We start from the raw sequence: 19065 nt of genomic DNA on the forward strand, positions 1-19065 counted from the left end.
TAAATATAAATCATAATGAAAGAACTGTTTCTAGCTCATAAAAAGGCTGATTTGGCACTCATCTTTTAAATAAGTACCTGATATTTATAAGATGTAAAGGTCCTAAAACGGTTTCCTATTTGAACAGGTTATAAAAATAATAAATTACAAAAAAACTTACAATAACCTCATTTTCTTTTATTTTTATTAGAAAGAATAAATTCTCAAAATATTAAAGAAAAACCATTCCAGTAAAATTAAGTGGGTATAGCTGATGCTAAATAGCATATAACTTGAACAGTACGTACACAAATTAAAAAAATTCCTTCTATGTGCACATTGGAATAATACTATGCAGAGGCTGTAAAATGCTATCCAAAAATGTTTTGTCAATTATTGTACAAAATATTTTATTACTCTTACATTATATTAACAAAAATTTAAAAACTTAAAATCATTTCAAAAATTTTAGATAAATAGTACTATGTACCAATGATTAAGATTTCATAAAACTGTAATTTTAATTCTTACAAAATTTATGTGAGTGTAATAAAACACTGACTATTATATTATGAAGATTTTAAGCCTTGTACTTTATGTTTGTGAAGTAGAATCACCCTGTAGTTTTCCAATCACATGCTTAACCCAGCCTCGAGAAGTAGTTGCACATGTGTTTTCAATAATTGTTGAAGCAACTGAGCTAGAATCCCCTTCATCAGGTTCTTGTTTAGATATACTTTTAATTGTTTGTGTCAGTGGTGGTGGAGGGGGTTGCTGTTTATTAGTAATCTAAACAGTTCGTAAATTGCTTAGTTTAACTGGAATAGCTGAAGGTATTTTATGTCTTTTAATATTTGGTTTATAAATGATTTCAATACTTTCTTCAGGATCACTAAATACCGCACTATCTCTATATGTTTCACTATCTATGGTGTTTTCAATTGCTTCAAATGAACGTTCATAAAAACTATCTGCCGAACCATCGCTTTCAATAATGTGTTCTTCTGTTTCCTTCTTGAATCAACCTTCTGTTGATTCTGTGTTGAATTAGATGCTACACTTCCACCGTAACCTGATGTTTTATCTCCATCATTTGATGAAGTTAAATTTGAGACTAGTGAAAGAACTGAGTACGGCCTAATGCCAAGAAGCAGCTTTTTTTGATGATGTTATCGATGGAAATAACACCCTTGGATCTGCATAATCTGACCCATGAGCAATTCGAGCCCCAAGTCCAGAACTACCTTGTTTATAAACTGGAAGATTGCTTTCTTCATCCTTTCGATGCCTTAACTTTGCTAAAGCTTGCATTAAACGACCTCTTTTTTCCATCTCTGTCTCATCTAACATTTCAGAGCTGACCCTCAAACTGGCCAATTTACTGCTTACACTTGATATTACATGTTTTAATGTAGCTTTTGTAACACTGGGTCTATAAATCTTATACTCTGGGTGAACATTAAGATGTTGCATACTTACACTATATTCAATAGTAGTCTCTTCTTCAGTCGTGTAATCTACAGGGGTGGGTAAAGGAAACTTATGTTTCCAAGTTAAACAACTATTCTTCTCTCTGTCCATGTACTGTTCCATATCATCTAAATTAAGTTCTTGAGGTTTGTCTGAAGCAATGGTGATAGGTCTTTCTGGAGTTGATCGCCATTCAGGAGTATGACTAAGAGGAAAGCTATGTGGTAATGATCCAGATTTTTTGCTTGTAGGACTTGCAACAGCAAGATGTTGATGTTGTTGATGAAGTCATACAGCTGGAGAAGTAGGTGAAAGTCTTAATAAGCTGCACCCAACTACTGACTCATCTGGTGAACTGTTCTGACTGGAAAATGACTGTGAACGCTTCAAGCTCATTTTCTGCTCATCTAGCAAATGAACACCTTCCCACACATGTTGCAAATTATCATACTCACCTGACAAATCCTGCCGACTCAAACTTTCCTGATCTGACCAGCAACTTCTAAGAGATCTGAAAAAGAATATTAAACATTAAAGTTTAAATTTAACTAGAAGGCCACAAAAAAAATCAAATATACGATTCTAAATTGATAATCGATAGTACAAATTTTTTCCTCAATTTATTTATCAAAAATAGTTGTGTTTTAAGATTTAAGATACTGAATGAATGAATAATGGTAATAAAATTTATTAATCTATTTTATAATTATTATTACTGCTATTTATTGTTTGTGAACAATTAGGAAAAATAAATTATGATTTTTGACAGGCAATATGTTCAATCATGTAAGCAAGTTCTTTCTTCTTTCTCTTATTTGTTGGTGTTGATTCTTCTTACTTATTGCTTATAAGCATTTAAGAAAAAAAAAAATCATATGATTTTTGATAGGCAGTATGTTCAATCATGTGAGGATGAAATTTTTATTGCTAAATATTAACTAATAGTTCCTTTCTTTTATTAATAAAATTAATAAATAAATAAAAATACAAGTATGAAATATAATTCAAATTAATGTACGCTTAGAAATTAAATAAAATAATCAGTAAATCAATTGTCAATGTACTGCTTCAAGTAGGAGAGAGTCATGGAGGGAGCTGTGTGCAGCCACCTGGTGCACCGCCATTGGTCTGCTACGCGCCACAATTTTATTGCTAAATATAAACTAATAATCCCTTTCTTTTGTTAATAAAATTAATAAATAATAAGTAAATACAAATACAAATAAAAATAATCTATGCATAGAAATTAAATTAAATAATTTGTAAATTATTTGACACTGGATTGCTTCTAGCAGGAGAGAGTTGTAGTAAGAGCCATGTGCAGTTGCCCGGCACACCACCATTGGTCCACTTTGCGCCACAATTTTATTGCTAAATATTACTACTAATCCCTTTCTTTTACTTACACGACTGCCCAAAAAGGAGTGTAATACATTTAAGATGTATGTATGTATGTATGTTTGTTTGTTCCACTGTAGCAGCTCAATGGCTGAATCAATTTAGATGTTATGACCACACATTGGAATCCTTACACTAGCGAGAGTATGATAGGCTATATAAAAAATAGGTTTAACAAATTTAAAAAAAATATATACAAGATTGTCACCCACGCTCTTCAATTATCCTACATTTAATAGCAATATTCATCACCAATGCTTTTTTTGGCAGTTGTGTTTTTAATTTTTGATATTCATATCTTGCTGTTTGATGAGCTACATAAAAATATTATCATTCTATAATCATGATTCCAAAATTATGATTCTATAATTCACCTAACAATACTAACTATAGTCACCTATAACTAAATACTGGCTAAGGCCAGCCAGTAGTATTACACCTAAGATTATACTGATTTTGCTGTATAAAAATGGATTATAATCCTATTTCTAAATTCAATTTAATCTCTTTTGCACCTGATACTTCATTTTACATGCATTAAAAACTTAATAAGAGAATAATAAATCTAAAATTTATGAGAGATTTTATGAAAATATAGTATCATGTAGTTACATGAACACTACTAATCAATGTATAGACAATATACCATCTCCAGTAAGACTAGTTCTTTCATTAGACCAAAGTGTGCTGGATTGTGGTAGATAATGCGGACGTTGTGTAAAAGCACACTTATTCCTAACCATGATAATACTTTCATAATACATGCAGATCAATTCGTTGTGGCGGTAGTTCGTGTAGTTTGAGGTTCATCTTCTTCGTCACTAGTTTCTGCAGTTGGACTACGTCTTCTCCAAACTCGTTGCTTCCTTAGCACCCCTTGAAATTCACGGTTTTGATTCAGCAGTTGGCTGATTATATCTTCCAGAGTACACTTTTTTTTCAATTTGTGGTTTCTCTGCACTTAAGTCCGATTCAGAAATTCGTATTTCAACAGTAGATTTGTTACAGCGGTTCATAAAGCAGCTAGGTTCAGATTTCCTACAAATTGTCCCACATCGATCCTTAAATAAGAAACACAATATAAGTTAACTAAACTACAAATATTATCTGAACAACCATACAAATAAAATAACAATAAACAATTTAGATAATTTATTCAGAAAATCAGATTCCTTTAGTCTATTTAAAAGTTACCATACAAACCAAATTAAATGTTAAATATTTTTCAATAACTTATTTCAAAACTGTTTTAGTAGACCTTGCAAACCACATTTAGTAATGTTGTTTTCACTAAGGTGACAGTTGATGTTGGTGTATTTCTAATTTGGTAAATACAAGGTGTGATCAAAAAATACGGTGAATAATTTTTTATTAAAAAAGTAATAAGGTTACATAGAATTCGATGAAATCTTCTTCAAAGTACTGTCCTTGGCTAGCAATGCACTTATCCCAACGTTGACTCCATGACTGGAGGCATTTCTGAAAGGTGTCTTTCGGAAGGGCTTTCAGCTGCTCGGTCGTGGCCCTCTCAATGTCAGCAATGGTGTCAAAACGTATTCCTTTAAGCACAGTTTTAATTTTTGGTAAGAGCCAAAAGTCGCATGGTGCTATATCCGGTGAGTATGGCGGATGTGGACAGACAGGAACACTTTTTTCGGCCAAAAACTCGCGAATGAGAAGCGAGGTGTGACACGGCGCGTTGTCGTGGTGAAGAAGGAAGACAATGGTCCATTTTTTTGGTCATCTTTTTCGTACGTCGTTTCGCAAACGTTGCAGTACACCCTTAAAAAGTTCAGAGTTTACAGTTGTTCGCCTTGGAACGAACTCTGATCGCACTATGCCCTCACTATCGAAAAAAACAACGAGCATGACCTTGATGTTGAATTTTGACTGACGTGCCTTTTTAGGGCGAGATGAGCTGGTTTTCCATTGGGAACTCTGCATTTTGGTCTCAGGGTCATAGCCATAGAGCCAAATTTCATCTCCAGTTACAATTTTGGCCATGAAGTCCGGATTTGCATGAAGACGACCCTTCAAATCCGTGCAAATTGACACACAATTTTCAAAATCCATTTTGCGCGACAGACACGATAAACACAACCTCACTCTAGCGGCTCTGATAGCTGACTGGCAAGCTCAAACGTGTTACAACTTGTACCTGCCTGTCCCAGTTGATCACGCTATTGGACAAATTACAGCATATGGATGTAGCGTCGGCAGTTGCCGTTATAAAAATTCATTCATCGTATTTTTTTATCACACCTCGTATGTAATAAAAATGTGATCATAAAATGTACTGGATATGAATCATGTCTGTACATTTAACATATGTTGTTATGTGTTTTTATATTGTTTATTAAATAGCTTTCAAATATGTTGGTGTTTATTTGTAAGTACAATATCAAGATTAATGTAGATTTTGTTATGGAGGGTTTTCAATTGTTCATTGAATCTTTATTTGAAGCTGCTTACATTTGATCATTGTGTAGTGACAGCAGTTCAGTTTATATATCAGGAATATTGTGTTCATTTAGTGATTTTTTTCTGTATGAATTTTGTTTTAGTTGTTATTCCAAAGGCCATATCATACTCTGATTTGTTTATACTCATAAACTATTTTCTTTAATTCTTTAACTTATATTTTTAATGTAATGTATTTTTTGTTTTGTTTATTTTTATGTTAATTTCTATTTATTTTTATAAGACTTTATCACTGAGTGTGCTGTTACATCCATTTGAGTGGGCTAGGTGTTTTATCGAGTACTTCTATGAGGTCTTCAGGTGACATAGTTAAGTTAACTCTGTAGATAATATAAATGCTCATAATTTATGTGAGGTTGAGTGGTTTAAAATGTTATGAAGGTGACCAACTTCCATTGCTGGTTTTCTGTATATTTTTTAAGTGTATTTTTGTTTGTTGTTTGTAATAGTGAGCTCAAGAAAATTCGTTTTTTTAATGTGTTCATATTCAGGTGTAAAATTTAATCGGTATAATTTGCTTATCTGTGGTAATAACTGCCTTATAATGCCTTGGTACAATAAGTTTATTCATTGTAAATATAATATGTGATCTTGTTTAATTTTGGTAAGTAACACAGTTTATCATTCTACATGTTGCAGATATTTCAGCTATACTACTGGAAATATAACCCATAGGAAAGCCGTTAGATTACATGCACATTTGTTTGAGAATATAATATTGTTTTGTAATAATGTCTAGTACTGTATTATTTTTGAGATGTATTCTTATGGTACTTCATTTGTTTTATCTGATTTTAAGAATAAAGTTTTCTATTACTGGGGTGTAAATGAATTAATGCTAATGTTACGTTATGGGGTATGATGAAGTTTTTAATTTCTTTATGTGATCTGTTTTTCTTCCTTGTAGAAAATAAAAAAAGTACTGTGATCACAAAAAATTTTGTTTTCAGATTTCAATGGAAATATCCATTTTGACCATCCCTGAATCCATTTTGACTAGTTTTGGTGTGACGTCTGTACATACGTATGTATGTACAGACGTCACACCAAAATGTATGTATCTCGCACAACTCAAAAACAATTATCCATAGAATGTTGAAATTTTGGATTTAGGACTGTTGTAACATCTAGTTGTGCACACCCCTTTAGATTGCAATCGACTAGATCAATGTGTCCAAAAAAGCCAAAATAAAAAAAATTTTGGTTTTGGACTTTTTCTTAACTGCAGTAATAAGTCCTCATTGAGAGCTTTTCAACAATATATGATAAGTGGTACTTATTTTCATTGGTTTCAGAGTTATAGCCAAAAGAAATTTTAATTAATGAAATATTTAGAACTTATAAAGGGAAGTTATACATAGGTTCGAATAGTCCATATACATTTAAAAAAATTTTTTTTTTTTTTAATTTAAATATATTGATTTATTAATAATTTTTAAACTCTGATTGTAAAAAAATTTTAACAATAAATAATAATTCAATAACAACAACAAAAAATAATCAGAAGTTATTAGTGAAATAAAATTTTATGTACTTTTCATTTTAATTCAATAATTAAAATCAATAGGTTATTAATATTTATTTCACTAGGTTAATAATTATTAATAAATCTATATAAGAGGTTTGTTCAAAAAAAGACCAAACGTCTTTAATTACGTGCCAACGGAGATATTTAGTGACATGCAGTTGGAAGCATTGAGTTCCTCATAACCTTCTCTCTAACCACATGTTCTTGGATTGTTGATATCTCATTTAGTTTCTGTGTTATTGTTATTTCAGTGCAACACGTTTAAGTGGTAGTAGTGATTTTTGTAATGTGTGTTTTTCAGGAGCAACAATACAACATAAAGTTTTGTGTTAAGGGGAAAACTTTCACAGAAACTTTTCAAGTTTTGAAACAATCTTACAGAGATGATGCTCTGGGTCATATTCAATGCTGCAAATGGTTTTCACAATTTAAAAGTGGTTGTCAGCCAATTGAAGATGACCCTCGATCAAGAAGGCCTTCGACTTCAACTGATGACACGTTCAGAAAATCAACGATCTGAGGCGAGCAAATCGCTGATTGATTGTCAGAGAACTTGCAGAAAGAGTTAGCATCTCGATTGGATCATGCTGTGACATTTTGACTGAAAAATTGAATATGCATAGGCAGCAAAGTTTGTTCTGTATTTGATGAATAAAAAGCAGAAAGAACATAGAGTGGACAATTGCTGTCAACTCCTTGAACAAGCCGATGACAATGAAATATTCATGCAAAGGATCATAACGTGAGACGAAAGCTGGGTTTACAGCTACGACATTGAGACAAAAGTTCAATCATCAAAAAATCACACATTAAAAAAATCGCTACTAACACTTAAACATGTTGCACTCATATAACAATAACAAGAAAACTAAATGAGATATCACAATCCAAGAACATGTGGTTACAGAGGAGGTTATGCAGAACACACTGCTACCAACCGCATGTCACTAAATATCTCCACTGGCACGTAATTAAAAACGTGAGGTTTTCTTTTTTTTAAACAAACCTCGTATTTAAATTTAAAAAAATATATGTATATGAAATTTGATTCGAACCAGTGTGTCCAGGTTACGGATACAACACATCTCACTTACACCACATAACTACTTGAGTGACGTGAAACAAAATTAATGTATAAACTAATATAAAATGCTGATATCCAAAATGGATGCTTATTTTCGACAATATTATCTAAGATAAAGTCACCAGCGTTAAAATTAGTTATTAGTTCAAATAATTATAAATTACGTAGAAAATATAAGAATACTAGTGATGAAGAAAGTAAAAGGAACTATCGGCAATTAAGAAATGCTATAAACAGGAAGTGCAAACTGGCGAAAGAACAGTGGATTAAAGAAAAGTGTTCAGAAGTGGAAAGAGAAATGAACATTGGTAAAATAGACGGAGCATACAGGAAAGTTAAGGAAAATTTTGGGGTACATAAATTAAAATCTAATAATGTGTTAAACAAAAATGGTACACCAATATGTAATACAAAAGGTAAAGTCGATAGATGGGTGGAATATATTGAAGAGTTATACGGAGGAAATGAATTAGAAAATGGTGTTATAGAGGAAGAAGAGGAAGTTGAGGAGGATGAAATGGGAGAAACAATACTGAGATCTGAATTTAAGAGAGCATTAAAAGATTTGAATGGCAGAAAGGCTCCTGGAATAGACGGAATACCTGTAGAATTACTGCGCAGTGCAGGTGAGGAAGCGATTGATAGATTATACAAACTGGTGTGTAATATTTATGAAAAAGGGGAATTTCCGTCAGACTTCAAAAAAACTGTTATAGTCATGATACCAAAGAAAGCAGGGGCAGATAAATGTGAAGAATACAGAACAATTAGTTTAACTAGTCATGCATCAAAAATCTTAACTAGAATTCTATACAGAAGAATTGAGAGGAGAGTGGAAGAAGTGTTAGGAGAAGACCAATTTGGTTTCAGGAAAGGTATAGGGACAATGGAAGCAATTTTAGGCCTCAGATTAATAGTAGAAGGAAGATTAAAGAAAAACAAACCAACATACTTGGCGTTTATAGACCTAGAAAAGGCATTCGATAACGTAGACTGGAATAAAATGTTCAGCATTTTAAAAAAATTAGTGTTCAAATATAGAGATAGAAGAACAATTGCTAACATATACAGGGACCAAACAGCAACAGTAATAATTGAAGAACAAAGAAAGAAGCCGTAATAAGAAAGGGAGTCCGACAAGGATGTTCCCTATCTCCGTTACTTTTTAATCTTTACATGGAACTAGCAGTTAATGATGTTAAAGAACAATTTAGATACGGAGTTACAGTACAAGGTGAAAAGATGAAGATGCTACGATTTGCTGATGATATAGTAATTCTAGCCGAGAGTAAAAAGGATTTAGAAGAAACAATGAACGGCATAGATGAAGTCCTACGCAAGAACTATCGCATGAAAATAAACAAGAACAAAACAAATGTAATGAAATGTTGTAGAAATAACAAAGATGGACCACTGAATGTGAAAATAGGAGTAGAAAAGATTATGGAAGTAGATGAATTTTGTTATTTGGGAAGTAGAATTACTAAAGATGGACGAAGGAGGAGCGATATAAAATGCCGAATAGCACAAGCGAAACGAGCCTTCAGTAAGAAATATAATTTGTTTACATCAAAAATTAATTTAAATCTCAGGAAAAGATTTTTGAAAGTATATGTTTGGAGTGTCGCTTTATATGGAAGTGAAACTTGGACGATCGGAGTATCTGAGAAGAAAAGATTAGAAGCTTTTGAAATGGGGTGCTACAGGAGAATGTTAAAAATCAGATGGATGGATAAAGCGACATATGAAGAGGTTTTGCGACAAATAGATGAAGAAAGAAGCATTTGGAAAAATATAGTTAAAAGAAGAGACAGACATACTAAGGCATCCTGGAATAGTCGCTTTAATATTGGAAGGACAGATAGAAGGGAAAAATTGTGTAGGCAGGCTACGTTTGGAATATGTAAAACAAATTGTTAGGGATGTAGGATGTAGAGGGTATACTGAAATGAAACGACTAGCACTAGATAGGGAATCTTGGAGAGCTGTATCAAACCAGCCAAATGATTGAAGACAAAAAAAAAAATAATTATAAAGGTCAATGATAGGTACTGTTAAATGTTTATTTAGATAAGCGACATTGTTTTACTTTAAATACACCGTTAAATGCATGAAGATTTTGACAATATTTATAACTACTCATGTTTTTACAAAAAAAAGAAGTTACTTTAATTTAAATAGTGTACATTCAATTAATGTACATCAAAGTGTAAGAATATAAACCTTAGGATTACAATCGATTTATAAATAAAAAGAAACGAATGCATAAAGATTTCTATAATTAATTCACGATGTGTAAATACAATTTTTCATTTACTATACTTATTTAAAAAAATATTTAAGCGTATAGAACTGGCTACAATTTTATTTACTTGCATGCTATCCTTAGTTACCAACATCTAATTGCAAAAGTATTACGGTGCTATTCACAACATCATTCAGTATCTGTAATTCCAGAATAGATTACAACAAAAAATTACGTTAAAATAATAAAATTAAAATTTATTGCTAACACATTAAAGTAAATTTAAGTAAATACTTTCTCTAAGAAAGATCAGATTTAGTAGTGATGTTCGAAGAAGAGAGATACGTAGTACACCCAAATATCTAGCGTATTACTTAAATTTTTTTAACTGCTACTGTTCACAAGACAGAAACTTATAAATATCAGAATCTCTATATACATGTAAATAAGAAAAAACATAAAGCTCACTAGTTAACTTTTAATTCGAACATCTAACGCTCTTTTTTGCAATTTATTTCTTGTCGCGATATTATTTCAAGTGAACCTTTTTCAAAAAGTAAGCCTTTTTGATTTTCCTAATTAATAATTTTTGTTTTACAAATATTTTACTTTTTCGTAGTATGTAATACATTCTGAATCTACTTTTTTCAGAACAGAAATCAATTAAAAAAAAAATTAATTTAATTGTTCAACAAGATAAATTAACAAATAACACTATATCCTTAGAATTAATCTTATAACTTTAAATAAATTTTCGAATTCTCATGTTTTATAATTTAGGTTCCGATGGAGATTGATTAACATAAGACGTATTTGGAAAACTTTTTTATTTCATAAATAACTCTTCGTTAATACAATTCTGGAGTGCATCATACCTAATTAAAAAAAAAATGACAACGAAATCTCAATATCTTAAACTAAACTTAAAATAATTCAATTAAATTAATTAAATTAAATTATTTAAATTATTTTAATTCAATAAAATTATAAAATTTATGTTCATTATTAACAACTTATTTCTTAATTTTTTAAAATAAACTTCAATTGTAGTAACAGTTTTATTGATTTTTTTATATCTGTATTAACAGAGTATTGGTCATTAATTGGACTTACTTCATCATGTTGTTTATATTTACTTGTACAAACAATTTTTTAAACTTTTCTAAATTTTACAAATTAATTTTTATATAGATATAATTTCTATATCAATACATTGAATATACGTTCCGATTAAATCGAATAGAAAAAAAAACTTATAAAAAATGTTAGATGCGCATTCTAACAAAGTGAGTTTAAAGTTGAATAAAATAATTTACATAATAAAGGCTTCAACTGTAATTAACAATTCTTAAAATAATTGCTGTTGCAGGAATACATACCAGTAATAATGCTTGAAAATAGCCAGAACATAATGCCAGAAATGAACATTGGTAAATAGACGGAGCATACAGGAAAGTTAAGGAAAATTTTGGGGTACATAAATTAAAATCTAATAATGTGTTAAACAAACATGGTACACCAATATGTAACACGAAAGGTAAAGTCGATAGATGGGTGGAATATATTGAAGAGTTATACGGAGGAAATGAATTAGAAAATGGTGTTATAGAGGAAGAAGAGGAAGTTGAGGAGGATGAAATGGGAGAAACAATACTGAGATCTGAATTTAAGAGAACATTAAAAGATTTAAATGGCAGAAAGGCTCCTGGAATAGAAGGAATACCTGTAGAATTACTGCGCAGTGCAGGTGAGGAAGCGATTGATAGATTATACAAACTGGTGTGTAATATTTATGAAAAAGGGGAATTTCCGTCAGACTTCAAAAAAAGTGTTATAGTCATGATACCAAAGAAAGCAGGGGCAGATAAATGTGAAGAATATAAAATAATTAGCTAACTAGTCACACATTAAAAAGTAGTCACACATCTTAACTAGAATTCTATACAGAAGAATTGAGAGAAGAGTGGAGGAAGTGTTAGCAGAAGACCAATTTGGTTTCAGGAAAAGTATAGGGACAAGGGAAGAAATTTTAGGCCTCAGATTAATAGTAGAAGGAAGATTAAAGAAAAACATACCGACATAATTGGCGTTTATAGACCTAGAAAAGGCATTCGATAACGTAGACTGGAATAAAATGTTCAGCATTTAAAAAAAATTAGGGTTCAAATACAGAGATAGAATAACAATTGCTAACATGTACAGGAACCAAACAGCAACAATAATAATTGAAGAACATAAGAAAAAAGCCGTAATAAGAAAGGGAGTCTGACAAGGATGTTCCCTATCTCCGTTACTTTTTAATCTTTACATGGAACTAGCGTATAATGATGTTAAAGAACAATTTAGATTCGGTGTAACAGTACAAGGTGAAAAAATAAAGATGCTACGATTTGCTGATGATATAGTAATTCTAGCCGAGAGTAAAAAGGATTTAGAAGAAACAATTAACGACATAGATGAAGTCCTACGCAAGAACTATCGCATGCCAATAAACAAGAAGAAAACAAAAGTAATGAAATGTAGTAGAAATAACAAAGATGGACCACTGAATGTGAAAATAGGAGGAGAAACGATTATGGAGGTAGAAGAATTTTGTTTTTTGGGAAGTAGAATTACTAAAGATGGACGAAGCAGGAGCGATATAAAATGCCGAATAGAACAAGCGAAACGAGCCTTCAGTAAGAAATATAATTTGTTTACATCAAAAATTAATTTAAATGTCAGGAAAAGATTTTTGAAAGTATGTGTTTGGAGTGTCGCTTTATATGGAAGTGAAACTTCCATGATTTGTTTGATGGAGAGCTGCATCAAACCCGTCAAATGACTGAAGACAAAAAAAAAAATAATGCTTATATGTACTAACTACAATACTTTAATTTGTATACATATCTTAGGTTCTGGATAAGCTTTACAAAATTTAAGAGATTTTTTTTTATAAAGAAAATAATTTATTTTAATTAACCCAAATTATTAACTTAACTTACATAAAATTTATTAATATAAACCCCACAAGTACTAGATTTATAAATAAATAAAAAATAAGTGCTTTTGAATTTTTATTAAATATCAGATGTGGAAATGTAACTCTTCATCTATAGAATCTCTTTATTATTTAATAAACAAACTTTTTTCACTGAATAGAAAAGGCTATTTTATATAATTTTTATCCTTAATTATCAGGATCTAACTGCCAAAGGATTACCGTGTAATTCACAACATCATTCAGTACCTGCAAATCAAAAAAAAAATTACGACAAATATTTATTTTTTTCCCAGATTATTCCATAATAAGATTTTTGTATGAAACATGAAGGTTTGCATATTTTCATACAACCACAAAATATAAATCTATGAAATATGTAAAAATTACACATGGATGTTTATCACTAATAAAATAAGGCTGCTACTGTTATTATGTTAATAGTGTTACCACATAAGTACATTATTATATCGAGAAAATATCTTTCTATATATAGTAATACAAGTCTGAGAAGTTATATTTTACATTATTTTTCATAACTCTGAGTAAAATGGAAAACACTTCAAATACTGAATTGTTGAAGAAAATTTTAAATTATTTAACTATATTAAAGGAATAAGTTAATCGCTTAATTAAAGACAAATCGGGTCCGCAAATTTCTACCCCAAATTCAAAGTTGGAGTTACGGTAAAACTTTATTTAAGGTTAAAAAAGTGAGTAGTAATAATTAAGTAAAACTGTTAAAATTAAGGTAAAATCTAAACAAATTTTAAATAAAAATATCTGAATTCGATTAATTATAAAATGTGTTGGAAAATTTATTATAGATGTCTTACCCTCACAATTCAGTTTTTTAAAAAAAAGTCAGATTAATACAAATTCATTTATTTAAATATATTTAAGCTCAATTTACACCTTTGATTTTGAAACGTATTAAATACATATATCTTATTTAATGCATATGCACACGCTGTACATCCACGAACCTAAATATTTAAGTTTAACGTTAAATAAATTTAACAATTGTTTAGTTTAATAAAAAACTAAATTATTAACATTAAAAATAATATGGTAAAATCAGTCCCATTTTAAATGTTAATTCGTAGATATTTTTAATGGTTGATTAGTTACATGTTTTGTAATTAACGATTAATTTATTACCTTGATTATAATATCATTATTTATGACAAAGCCAAAGCTACCGCAAACATTAAACGGTCGAGTATGAAGTTGATCGATCAATAAATATATCTGCAACAAAATTTAAAATGGAGTAATTTAATATATAATTAAAATTAGGTAGTATGTACTTGCTAACTCTGTTCTTCATCGATATGACATACACACACCCTTTCACTCTTTTTTCTCTCTTCTCTTCAGTAGTATTATTACAACTATGTGTATACCGATTGTGTTCAGGTAAAATGACTTAACCCACAAAAATAAAATTTTTCCGGAGAGCAATTTTTTTTTTTTTTAATTTACAGAGTTACTTACTGCAAAGAAGAATATGTAGTATTATTCTATTAGTATCGTTGTTGTACTTAAACTATTCCATTTTTACCATATATATTGTCAGTAAAATTAAAAAAAAGTAAAATTTGGAAATATGTGGGTTAAGCTACTTTACCTGAACGAATAATTGTCAGTGTGGATTACTGAAAATTATTTCATTCCTTGGGGAATGAACAAAAAATAAACATATTATTTATAAAATACAGTTCATAAACACAACATTTATAAGCCTACTTAGATAGCTGTAATAAAAAATAGTTTAATATATCATTGTTTTTGTATCACTCATCACTAGAAACACTATCATCTTCTTCATCGGTTTCCATCGATACATCTGGTGTAACTTGCTAATGCAATAACTTCTGATACTTCCGGTAGTAATGGTGATGATTAATTCCTTTATTAAAAAGCACAGACAAATCTTGTTGCTTAACAACAGGAATAGGAAGCCTCTCGGTGTACAAACGTTTGGGGCCTAAGGATTTAGGGCGATATCTTGGTGCCCGAATCTTTATTGTATGTTACTGTGCTCTATCGCTAAAAGATGTTTTAATTTTTAAAACATTTTCATTTTTAAAAAAGTAACTTTTGTAATATTTCTAAATGTAATTTTAGTCCCGTCTTTGTATTTATTTGTTGAATTAGGAAATAATATCTCTTGGACAAACTTCCAGTCTTAATTGTTTGTCACTGTTCTCACTTTATAAGAATCAGAGTTTATTATGGTGAACCGGATGATTGTGAGCCGTTCAGACGGTTCTCAAATCACATTCTTGTAATTTTGACTAAATACATGTACGGACTGAGTCCGCAGGCGTGTTGTGTGTCCGGGGAACATAATTAATTGAAATCTGTTGTATAGAATTAGATGATTGTAGAAATGTATAAAGCATTGAAATTACTTTTAGATTTCTGTTTTTCCCCGGGCAAATGTCACAATACAGAGCTACATTTTTAAAATTACTTTCTACATCTAGTTTACTTAAATACATGGACAAAATCGAACCGATCTCATTTGAACCTCTACGCCCATCGCACTCGTCCCAGAGGTAACAATCAGTTTCAAGTCCAACTTTCATAAAAAGTTCGATTATAAATAGAGTAATTTCGACTGTAGTAAATTTCCATGGTTATCACAATGTGGGGCGTTTAAGACCTTCTGCATATCAAATGATAGACACAGAAATTGACTTTCATTACTAGTTGCCTGATCCTTTTGGAATAAATTCCTACAGTACATCTTTTCAACGATATTTTTATTATAGCCATCACTGTTAGTGCCATCTGATGATAATTTATTCTCGTACCTTCGATACCGAACAGATTTGTCTTTTTTGACGCATGCTTAACCTTAGTAACTCGTGAGTTCTAGAAATTATAATGCGTTTCTTATCCATTTTTTAATAAATATTTGCGGCATACAGTTCTTAAAATAAAAACATACAACTGTAAAACTCACATACGATTACCTCGTGAAACCTTGGTAAAGTGACTTAACCGACTATAAAATGGTTAACCTAATATCAGCTGACTAAATGTGGGATACGCAAAATTGCTTGTGGATTAAAATCATTTTATGTGGATAGATTATTTAGATCGGTCGATAACCAAATGTATTTTTTGTATTTATTTTTTAAATGAGATCGACGTGGCTTAAATTACTTTACTAGAAATGAATTTCATATGGCATTTGTGAGGATGAATGAAAAAACCGCCAAATTTAAAACGATGAGGATTAAGTCACTTTACCTAAACACCCTCGATATATCAGTACCTCATTAAATAAGTCATCATCCATAAATGCTGTGTTCACTTTCAGTAAATCTTTCATCATTTCTCGCACCTTAAACAGAAATAAAATGCAAATGTTAAATACAATTTAACCCGTTCTAGTATCTTTTGATTTGTACTATGATATTAGCTACGATAATATTTGCTTGAATAACCAAAATAATAGATTTTGTATAATAAGTCAAAGAAATATTTTTATAACAAAATAGAAATATTAACGATAAAAACTGGTAAAATGAATTAGGAATACAAATGAAAAGAAAAGATTTAAAATTAAATTATCTTATTAAGTTTTACTTTTCCTAAACAAAAAACAAAAAAAAACTTTTTTTTTTTGAAGAAATTAAAAATAAAAATATTTACCTTCGGAACAAATTTAAAATACGAAAAAAAATGTGGGCTACAACTCACAAAATTAATATGTAATTTATATAGGAATAAATAATAAATAATTTACAAAACATATTAACGTTTATTTAGAAATTTACTAATCTTCATTTTATCAGGATTGAAACTTAAACTTGGAAAGGTAATCTATTTGAAAAAATCTTTTTAAATCAATTCGGCTTTAAAAATTATCTTGTGAAATTAGAAAAATTAGGAATGAAGTAGTTTCCTTTTCTTTTTTTATTAGCCAGATATACCATTGCACATTACTGTGGCTTTTTAAAATGCTTTCCAATTGTAGAAAATTTAAAAAATGTAAATTTATTAATTAAAAAAAAAAAATTAATCAATCTTTATAAGCCTCTTTTCTTTCTCCATTACCATACTGAGGTGAAGATTTATTCCACAGTCACATGCAGATTTTATGAGTTTCCAGAAGTTGCAAAATATAGCCATTATTATAAAATATTTCTTTAAATAACAGAAAATTAAGAACAAAGAATGAAAGCGACAAAATCACGGAATACACAGTTTTAATAGAATAATAAATTTGTTTTGTACAATTGAATAAAAGAATGCTTACCAATTTATGTGGTCTATCCACTAATATAATGAAAAAAAAATAACATAGTCCATAATATGCTACCCAGGACGATGTAAGAAATATGACATTTTCATTTACCAATACACACGATAAATAACTTTGTACAGATAGGTTAATTACAATAATAATATTTTTGTAAAACAAATAAGGACCGTATATGTTGTTAAGTGCTTCGTAACACATGTGTAAATCATAGTGTAAAAGTCGAATTTTTTCAATGTATTTTGTAGGCGTATCATTTTTAAACGATTGATTCTTGATGTTTTTTACAAATCGCTTAATTAACTTGTTTAGAACTTTTAACCGATTATAGACTGAAAAAATAACGGCAGTAACGAACACAAAGTTCACGTGCTCTGGAATTACTGAGATTAAATCAAGTAGGAGCCAAAAAATACACAAAAAAAATTCTTTTAACCCGCCGGTGATTAGTTGAATTAAACGATCTTTAATACAGAAAGAAATTATCGATAGACCGAACGCAAGGAAAATGTATTTATAATAACGTTTTCCTAAATAAGGATATATATTTTTCGATTCGAAACTTTTTAACAAATTTTTATCATATTTATCAAAGTTGATAAAAATTTTATGAATATCTTTATAGACCACAAAAAGGATTATTTGTTTAAGTAATGTATCGATAAACCTGAAAATTATGAAGGGTAAAATCCTATTTCGTAAGTTATGGTTTTTGTCCGAAAACGTTTGAAAAAGAAACAAACAAGAAAAACTAAGAACAATTGTTAATGAATACGTGTAAACAAATTGTTTACTTCTCCAATCGCAAGTAAAATAACCGAATTCAGATGTTGTTTCCTTTAATGGAAGCAGACCGATAAATTTAAATGTTTTAAAAAGAAGTTTAATCGAATCATAAAATCTCGGAATTTCTTTGTATTTTATTCTATTAACTCTACAGTTCCTCATATTATGTTATTTTTTTCCTTAGGCGAAAACAATTTAATGTACTCATATACAAAAGGTGTTACTCGTACTGGTTACATCATAATGGAATTTCTACCATAATATTGTTGTACAGTGAACAGAAATTTAAATAATATATTATTCATTATTGTGAAGTATTTTCTGTTACAAGAAAATAGGTAAGAAAACGGAATTATAGTTTTTCCCCCGGTTTTCAATATCATTTATTTAAAATAAATTATATAAATTACATTTTTTATAATAAAAATTGATGTACCTAACACATATACCCTTAGTCAGTGACAAATTGATGAATTAATGTTGAAACATTTATAAATGGTTATTCATTTTAGAGGCCAGTATATAAATAAATGATTGTTATTGTTATGTTATTTCAGAGACGCGTGAACTATTTATTATTTATTTTCCATGTAGATATACGATTTATTCAGAAATTATCTGATGATAATAATAATAATAAATTTGTAAGATTGGACAGGTATTGGCTGTTTTGTATCGGGCAAACAATTTAATAAAAGTTTCTACATTTCTTACTTAACATAAATACCATTTTCATTTTCCTTTTCATTTTTTAGAATAAATTAAAATATATATATATATATATATATATATATATACAGAGTGTTCCATATAAAACGCAACCCAACCTTATATT

The 19065-nt window shown here is 29.7% G+C and overlaps 1 pseudogene; it reads right to left on the reverse strand.

Moving 5' to 3' along the window:
- Nucleotides 1-573: 573 nt before the first annotated feature.
- The window catches only part of LOC142317934 (uncharacterized), a 72173-nt pseudogene continuing 53681 nt past the window's right edge, over nucleotides 574-19065 (reverse strand).

Source organism: Lycorma delicatula, chromosome 1 (genome assembly GCF_047948215.1).
Source record: "Lycorma delicatula isolate Av1 chromosome 1, ASM4794821v1, whole genome shotgun sequence".
NCBI lineage: Eukaryota > Metazoa > Arthropoda > Insecta > Hemiptera > Fulgoridae > Lycorma > Lycorma delicatula.